General features: G+C 41.5%; 1 protein-coding gene across 7 annotated transcripts in view; it reads right to left on the bottom strand.

Annotated features, from left to right (window-relative positions):
* The window catches only part of Prr14l (proline rich 14 like), a 63,761-nt gene extending 58,042 nt beyond the window's left edge, over positions 1 to 5,719 (bottom strand). For 4 of the 7 annotated variants that reach the window (XM_023705835.1, XM_023705839.1, XM_023705840.1 and 1 more), the window contains exons 1-2: positions 5,563 to 5,689; positions 3,807 to 3,927 (exon numbers count right to left, since the gene is read on the bottom strand). The gene's annotated coding sequence lies outside the window, so the exon portion shown is untranslated. Of the gene's footprint in view, positions 1 to 3,806; positions 3,928 to 5,199; positions 5,279 to 5,562 lie in introns of those variants that run through there. The other 3 variants (XM_023705836.1, XM_023705838.1, XM_004645502.2) reach the window with 3 other exon arrangements.
* Positions 5,720 to 6,882: the final 1,163 nt, after the last annotated feature.

Genomic DNA, 6,882 nt, shown 5'->3' with positions numbered 1-6,882 from the left:
TTAATTAAAATTTAAAAGTATAACCCATTCAAATCAATGAACAGCTGAATCTTTCTACATGCAAACAGCTCTAAGAGACAAAGATAAATAAAATGTGTCCAGTAAACTTACATGCCATGTATATGTCTGTATTGGTGATTAAACCAATGGCCTTAGGAGGACACTAAGTACATGCTTTCCCACTGAGCTATACTTCCATCCCTACATGCATTTTCTTCATTCCATTGCCTCCTTAGTAACATCATCAATTTCTTAAGAGTTCAGACTCGAATCCCAAGACATAACTACTATGGACCTGTGTCACTCTCCATCTGACTACCACTTGTAACTTATGGATTCAACGTTTATAGAGTCCTTCCATTCCCACTATCCTACTTCAAGATTTTGATTCTATATGCTGTTCCATATAGAATCATGCAGAAAGACATCTACTAAGCAGCTCTTTATCATAAAGAGTCAATACTGATGGGGCTGATGAGATGGCTCAGTGGTCTAAAGCATCTACTTAGAACAAGCTTAGCAAAGCACAGGGACCTCGGTTCAATCCCCCAGCACCACATGCCAGCCAGCCCCGCCCCTTGGTGGGCTGAGCTGCCCCCCCTCCACACAAATAAATAAATTAAAAAAAAAAAAAGAGTCAATACTGATAATCACACAAAATGGTACAAAATGTTCTTCAGGAAAAAACAGTACCTTTACCTTTCTCTGCCTGCATCTATACTGTAAATGGACATTAGCAGAAAAATAATTTTAAAGTTTCAGTCATTGAAAAATAACTTCCAAACACCAAAAGGCATCAGATATGGTGGTACATGCCCATAATCCCAGCACTCAAGAGACTGAGGCAAAAGGATTACTTCAAGTTCAAGGCCAGCCTATACTACATAGTGACACCTGTTTAAAAACAAACAAAACAAAAACAAATAAACAAAAAACAACCATAATCACCCAAAGACTAGCATCTCTCTTTTTTGGGTGAAAGGTAGACAACAGCAATGGAGACTGAACACCCACCCTTTGTTTTACTTTGAGATAAGTTTTCACTAAGCTGTCCAAGATATGTTGGAACTCATGATCCCCCTGTCCCAACCTCCCAGAGTGCTGGGATTACAGGTGTGTGATACCAAGCTCTGGTGTCAACTCTTGATATATTTGAATAGAAATTATAAGAACTGTCATCCTATAAAACAAGACACACTCATTAACAAAGCAAATACTTTCCTTTCCCCTTTTACTTCAACTAAGGGCCCTCAAATTTCTGAGCGGAATCTGCAATTGAGTTACTAAGAACAGCTAAATGTTGTTCTTGGGCAGGGGAGATGGCTCAGTGGAATAAGCGCTTCCCTGGTAAGCGCAAGGGCCTGAGTTCAATCCCTGGTTCCACAAACAAACAAACAAACAAACAAACAAAAAAACCTAAATAGTTGAACACAATAGAGCAATCAAAAGTGCTGGCCATGCCTAAATAGTGCCAGGACCTGAGAGGCTGAGGCAGGAGGATCACTGTAAGTTCAAGAAATGTAATAGCAAGACCTTGTCTCAGCTCAGTAGAATAAGCAATTGCCTGGCAAGTGCAGGATCCTCAGTTCAATCCCCAGTACCACCAAAAAAAAAAAAAAAAAAAAAAAAACCTGTCTCAAAAAGACCAAAAAAAATCCCAAAACAAATCTGATGGTGTAGCTACATGCAGTGGTACACACCTGTTACCCCAGCTACTTGGAAGGTTAAGGCAAGAGGACCATAAGTTCAAGGACAGCTTGGGCAACTTAGTGAGACCCTGTCTCAAATAAATAATGTAAAGGGCTAAGCATGTAGCTCAGTACTATGGCACTAGTACCATGTGCAAGACCCTGCCTTTAATCTCCGAACGTATCAAAATAAAGAGTGCTAATGGAGAAATATATCACTAGAAAAATGCTTGAAAAAAACAAACAAAAAAAAAAAAGAAAAGAAAAATGCCTGGAATAGTAACTAAATAAACATCAGCACCAGGCATGCTACTACACAGCTGGTGGAACCCCAGCTACTCTTGCAGGGTGAGATAGGAGGATCACAGGTTTGAGGCCATGCAGCTCTCAGTAGTTCCGTACTAGGGGTACCGTGTTTGCTGAGCAACCATGAGGCCCTGGTTACAACACTCAGTGCCTTGGTAAACAAACATGAGTGCCCTTACTCTGATAGAATAGATATAAAGATTTTTTTGAAGGACTACAACCCAATATTAACAGTGCTACCCTGGGTAATGAGATCACCAATGACTTACTTGTATTCTGTACTTTTTAGAAAAACAACACGAATCATTTAAGTTAATTTTTTTCTATTTTTTCTCAAAACCTAAATGCATAGCAATAAACACTAATGTTCTATCTCTTTATCTTATCAGGACCTCTCCAATTATCAGCTCTGCTTAAGCCATGAGGTTTTAAAAGTATTAAAACAACAAGCAACAAACTAAAGAGTATAAAAACAAATCTAAAGAAAAGAAAAAAGTACGTATGTTTACAAATGTGAACAGGGATTTATTTACAGCTTAATCCTTCCTAATACAATCACCCCACTGGGTGAGGACACCAAATAATTATCTACTTTGAGGTTTAAGCAAAAAATAAACCATTGATTGAAGAATGACTTTTGCCAGCTGCTACTGGGTTGTCATCTTTACCATAACAGAAATGAATATCAGAATTTAGGGAACAGATTTAGCACTGAAAAAACTAATGTTTATACAAAATATGCAGTAAAATTATTCTAATAAAAGAAATTATCAATTAAGAACAATTATCTCAAAGAAAAAAATAATTATCTCTTGATCATTCTATTTCAAATGCAAAAACACTGAAGACAGCCAGGCGTGGTGGCACACGCCTGTATTACCAGCCCTCTGGAGGTTGAGGCAGGATGATCTTGTTGCAAGCTGGAGACCAGCCTGGGCCGCAGCAAAGTGAGCTCAAGGCCAGTCTGACCCTGTCTCAAAAAGACAAAAAAAAAAAAAAACCCACTGAAGATAGTGGGCTTATACCTGATCTCCAAGTTAGGAGACTCAGGTCACTATTTTGACTCCATTCACTAACCACATAGCCTCCAGAGTGTTAAGTGAAAGTTAAGTGAACTTTCATGGATTTCCCAACCCTCTCCAGGTAAAATGAACAAGTTAGAGAAAATAATCACAAAAAATCTTGAAAACCTTCAAAAACTCCATGACTTTAAAGGATAATTTTTCCTTATGTGTCAGCAAAGAACACCTACAGACACCAACAACAGTGGTACAGAGCTCAGACCTATCCTCTCCCACAGGTACGGTACTCAAAGAGGTAGTTTAAGAACACTTTATACACAAAGAAAAAAAAAAAAAAGAAAGAAAGAAAAAAAAAAAAAGAAAAAGAAAACTTTTAAGTGTGCCTTCAGGTAATTAGGCAGTGTTAATTCCTACGTTACCTCCACAATTCTAAACAAACAAACAAAAAAACAAACAAAAACCATGAAAAGAATAAAAACCTAGAGAAGGATTAACATTGTAGCCCTCAACCTCATTAGAATATTTTGTAATACTAAAACCTGATCCAGTGGCAATTACTTGTCATTCAACACTCTCTAAAACAAAAGTTACATAGGTTAAAAAATATATATATATACAGCAATAAAGCAAAAATTAGGGGAGGAAATCAAAGAAATGAACAAAGGAAACAGAAAACCATGTGCCCCAATAATCCCAAGGCTGAATGAAGGTCTCCCTCCCTTTATTTCCAATAAAGGGGCTGCTAATAACACCAGATGCTGCCATGCTTGTGTCAAGGAACAATACTCACAATAATGATCAGGCCCTCAGAAGTTCCCAACACTCCTTTCACCTTGAAAAAGGGGCTTTCTTTTCCAAAGATTCAGTCACTGTAGCCGATCCCTCCATGAGGGAAGGAGAAAGGGCCTCTTCTTGAGGAACAGAGAAAGAAAATCCTTTTAATACAATCTCAAGACAAACGGAAAGCAAGTCAGAGACACACATACACTAAATAGGGCTCAGCTCTTCAACATGGAGTGTGCAGGAAATCTCAAAAGCATCAAGCACTGTTTCCCTTTTCCTCCCTTTATTAGCATGCAGAAAAAGGACCCCTCTGTCTCCACACAGGGAATGAAACAGTGAAATGCTCCTGATTTCTACTTACAAAGACTCCTTCGATAAAAGATTTTTTCCTCTTTTTCAGTGCGAGAGGAGAAAAGGAACTTTCTGCACCAGTCCATACAGACAGAACTGAGTCCTTTCCTTAAACATAGTCTTTATTTTTCTTGGGAGAGCAAGAAAAAAAAAAACAAAACAGAATCATCCTCTGGGGTGGTGTATGTAGACGAGTTTTTGTAAATGGAAGCTCTTTTTCTGTCACTGGAGCAAGCAAGGGGAATGAGAAAAGGCCATCTCTAACCAGTAAGAAGTGATAGGTTCAGTGGACAAAGGAAAGCTCACTTCTGGGATCTGATGTTGTTTCCTCTTAAGAGTACTGACCTGCTTCCAAAAGCTGTCTTTTTTACCTATCATTTTCAATGACACCCTCTTTATTAATTTGGGGAAAAGAATATGATAGAATCAAAGAGACTTTCTCCACACTGGGGAAAGTATTCCTTTTCGGCAGAAAGGCTACACTGAACACTTGTTATTATGAGCTAGGAGAAAAACATCTGCCGCTGCTTTGTGCAAGGTAACAGTTTTCTTTCCTAAGAAATTAATAGGAACAACTTAGCAAAATTTACTATGTACTAAGCAGTTACACAAATTCTCCCTTAGCCCTCAACAACTCTAAGAGCTGCCAAATTAGAGATGGGCCAATAAGAAGTCATGAGCCAAGGTCACAAAGATGTTTGGTGGAAGATACAGGCTGGAAAACTATCCACTTCGAAAGTCACGCTCTTAATTGTGCAAAGGAAAAGGAATTCATCACACATCAAGAAACTTGTAAGAAGTGAGAGACTGGACCGCGAGGGGGGTACTCCGATGGCTTTTAATGCCATAAAGCAAATGCAGGGTTTTCCCTAAATCTTGGGGTAAAAGTGAAAAATGAAAGCGGGAAGGTACTGTAATTTAAGGGGAAAGGAAGATCGCCTCTGTCACTTCTAAAGAAGTTGAATTTTCCTTTGCACCTGCAGGGTGCTGACCAAACTACGGGGGAGGGGGCGCGGGGGGGGGTAGTCTCATCTGGGAGATACCCTGACGGGTAAGTTCAAAATTTCCGGGCGCAATAGATGGTCGAGAGGCAAGGAAGCGCACGAGCCCAAGACAAGGGGCGTCGTCCTCCACAAGAAGTTGTGGGACCCCTGCCGAGGTAGGAGTCTCCACCGACGTTACGATTTGGAAACCCATTTTCCTCTAGCAAGGCGAGGCCTGGTCTCCAGCCTCTCTCTGGGTCGTTCTACCGCCCGTAACAGCGCAGCCTCCGTTCCCTTCCGCGCCCCCGGGCGGGGAAGGGGGGGGCGCTAGGCTCCCCTACAGCCAGCACCGCCCAACGGAGGGTGCCCTCAGGGTTTTGCAGGACCAGGCAGTTATGCCGAAAGCCTTCTGGTCTCTCAGCCTCTTACCCTGAGACCTGCTCCGCGGCCTGCGCTTGCCCCTCCAGCTTGGTCTCTGCAGACGCAGCCCGCAGCCCGATCGCCGCCAACTCTACCTGAGCCTGCGGAGCCGAAAGCCCGTGGGCGCTCGGGCCACTACTGCCGCTCCGTCTCTATGGTCCTCCCGCACTTCCTCATCCGGGGCCCGACCTAGCCATGCGGAGTCGCCCAAGTACCGCCCCCGCACCACGCGCGCGCGCGCGCACTTTAAGGGGGTGGCTCTTCCCATAAAGGACCTCCCGCCCTCCGCCAGCCACCGCAGTCCTCAACCGCGCCCGGGTGGGTCAGACTCTTAAAGGGGAACACATCTTCGGCTGGCTCCTGCTGAGGCCCAGGATTCAGGGCACAGTCTTGCTACTGTCCCTGTTCACTATTTTTCTGATTTGGACGTGTGCTGTTCTAGGAAACATCCCAGGTTCCATTCTGGAAGCTTGGGAGGCTTTTTAATAACTGGAATAAGTATTAGAAGTCTATTCACTAACCTCTAATCATACTGACCACAGTATCTAAGTGGCGCCTCTTCTTAGTTGCTTACAACACTGTTTTCATATCTTCACCTATTTAACATGTTTTTCATCACTTGTTTACCATCTGTTCCTTTTCACCCTTGCTTTGTTTAACATTATGTTCAAAGCACCTAATGCAAAGTCTGACAGACATCTGAAGGAAAAAAACCCTGAAGGAAACTGAAGATGTTCAAAGAATGCAATCCATTTCCCCAAAATCACACAGATAAATGTTAAGAGATCTATTACTTCTTTTAGCTGGGTGAGGGCTGCCAAAAACATGGGAGTGCAAGTATCATGTGATATGACATCTTTAACTCTTCCAGGAAGATATCTAGAAGGAGAACAGTTAGGTCAAATGGAATTTCTAGTTTCAGCTTTTTGAAGAATCTCCATACTGATTTCCACAGTGGTTGTACAAGTTTATATTCCCAGCAACAATCTAGAAGGGTTTCTTTTTCTCTCCTGAGTTGCTAGTATTTATTATTTAATTACTTGATGATAGCCATTCTTTCCAGAGTCAGACATCTCAGTGTTTTAATTTGCATTTTTGTAATGGGCAGGGATGTTGAATATTTTTTCTATTGGCCATCTATACTTCTTCTGAAATTTGTCTACTCATTGCAGATGCTCGTTCTTTGATTGAGCCCTTTATTTTAGGTGGTCTTTTTTTTTTTTTTCTTTCCGAGTTCTCTATATATTCTAGGGGCCAGAGATATAGCTCATTAGAATAAGTGCCTGATGGCAAGTGCAAGGTCCTGAGTTCAATCCCTGGTACTGAAAA

This window comes from Octodon degus, unplaced genomic scaffold (genome assembly GCF_000260255.1).
Source record: "Octodon degus isolate 3935 unplaced genomic scaffold, OctDeg1.0 scaffold00230, whole genome shotgun sequence".
Lineage (NCBI taxonomy): Eukaryota > Metazoa > Chordata > Mammalia > Rodentia > Octodontidae > Octodon > Octodon degus.
The sequence above is the reverse complement of the archived record's forward strand: the minus strand, read 5'-3'. Positions and strand labels throughout refer to the sequence as shown.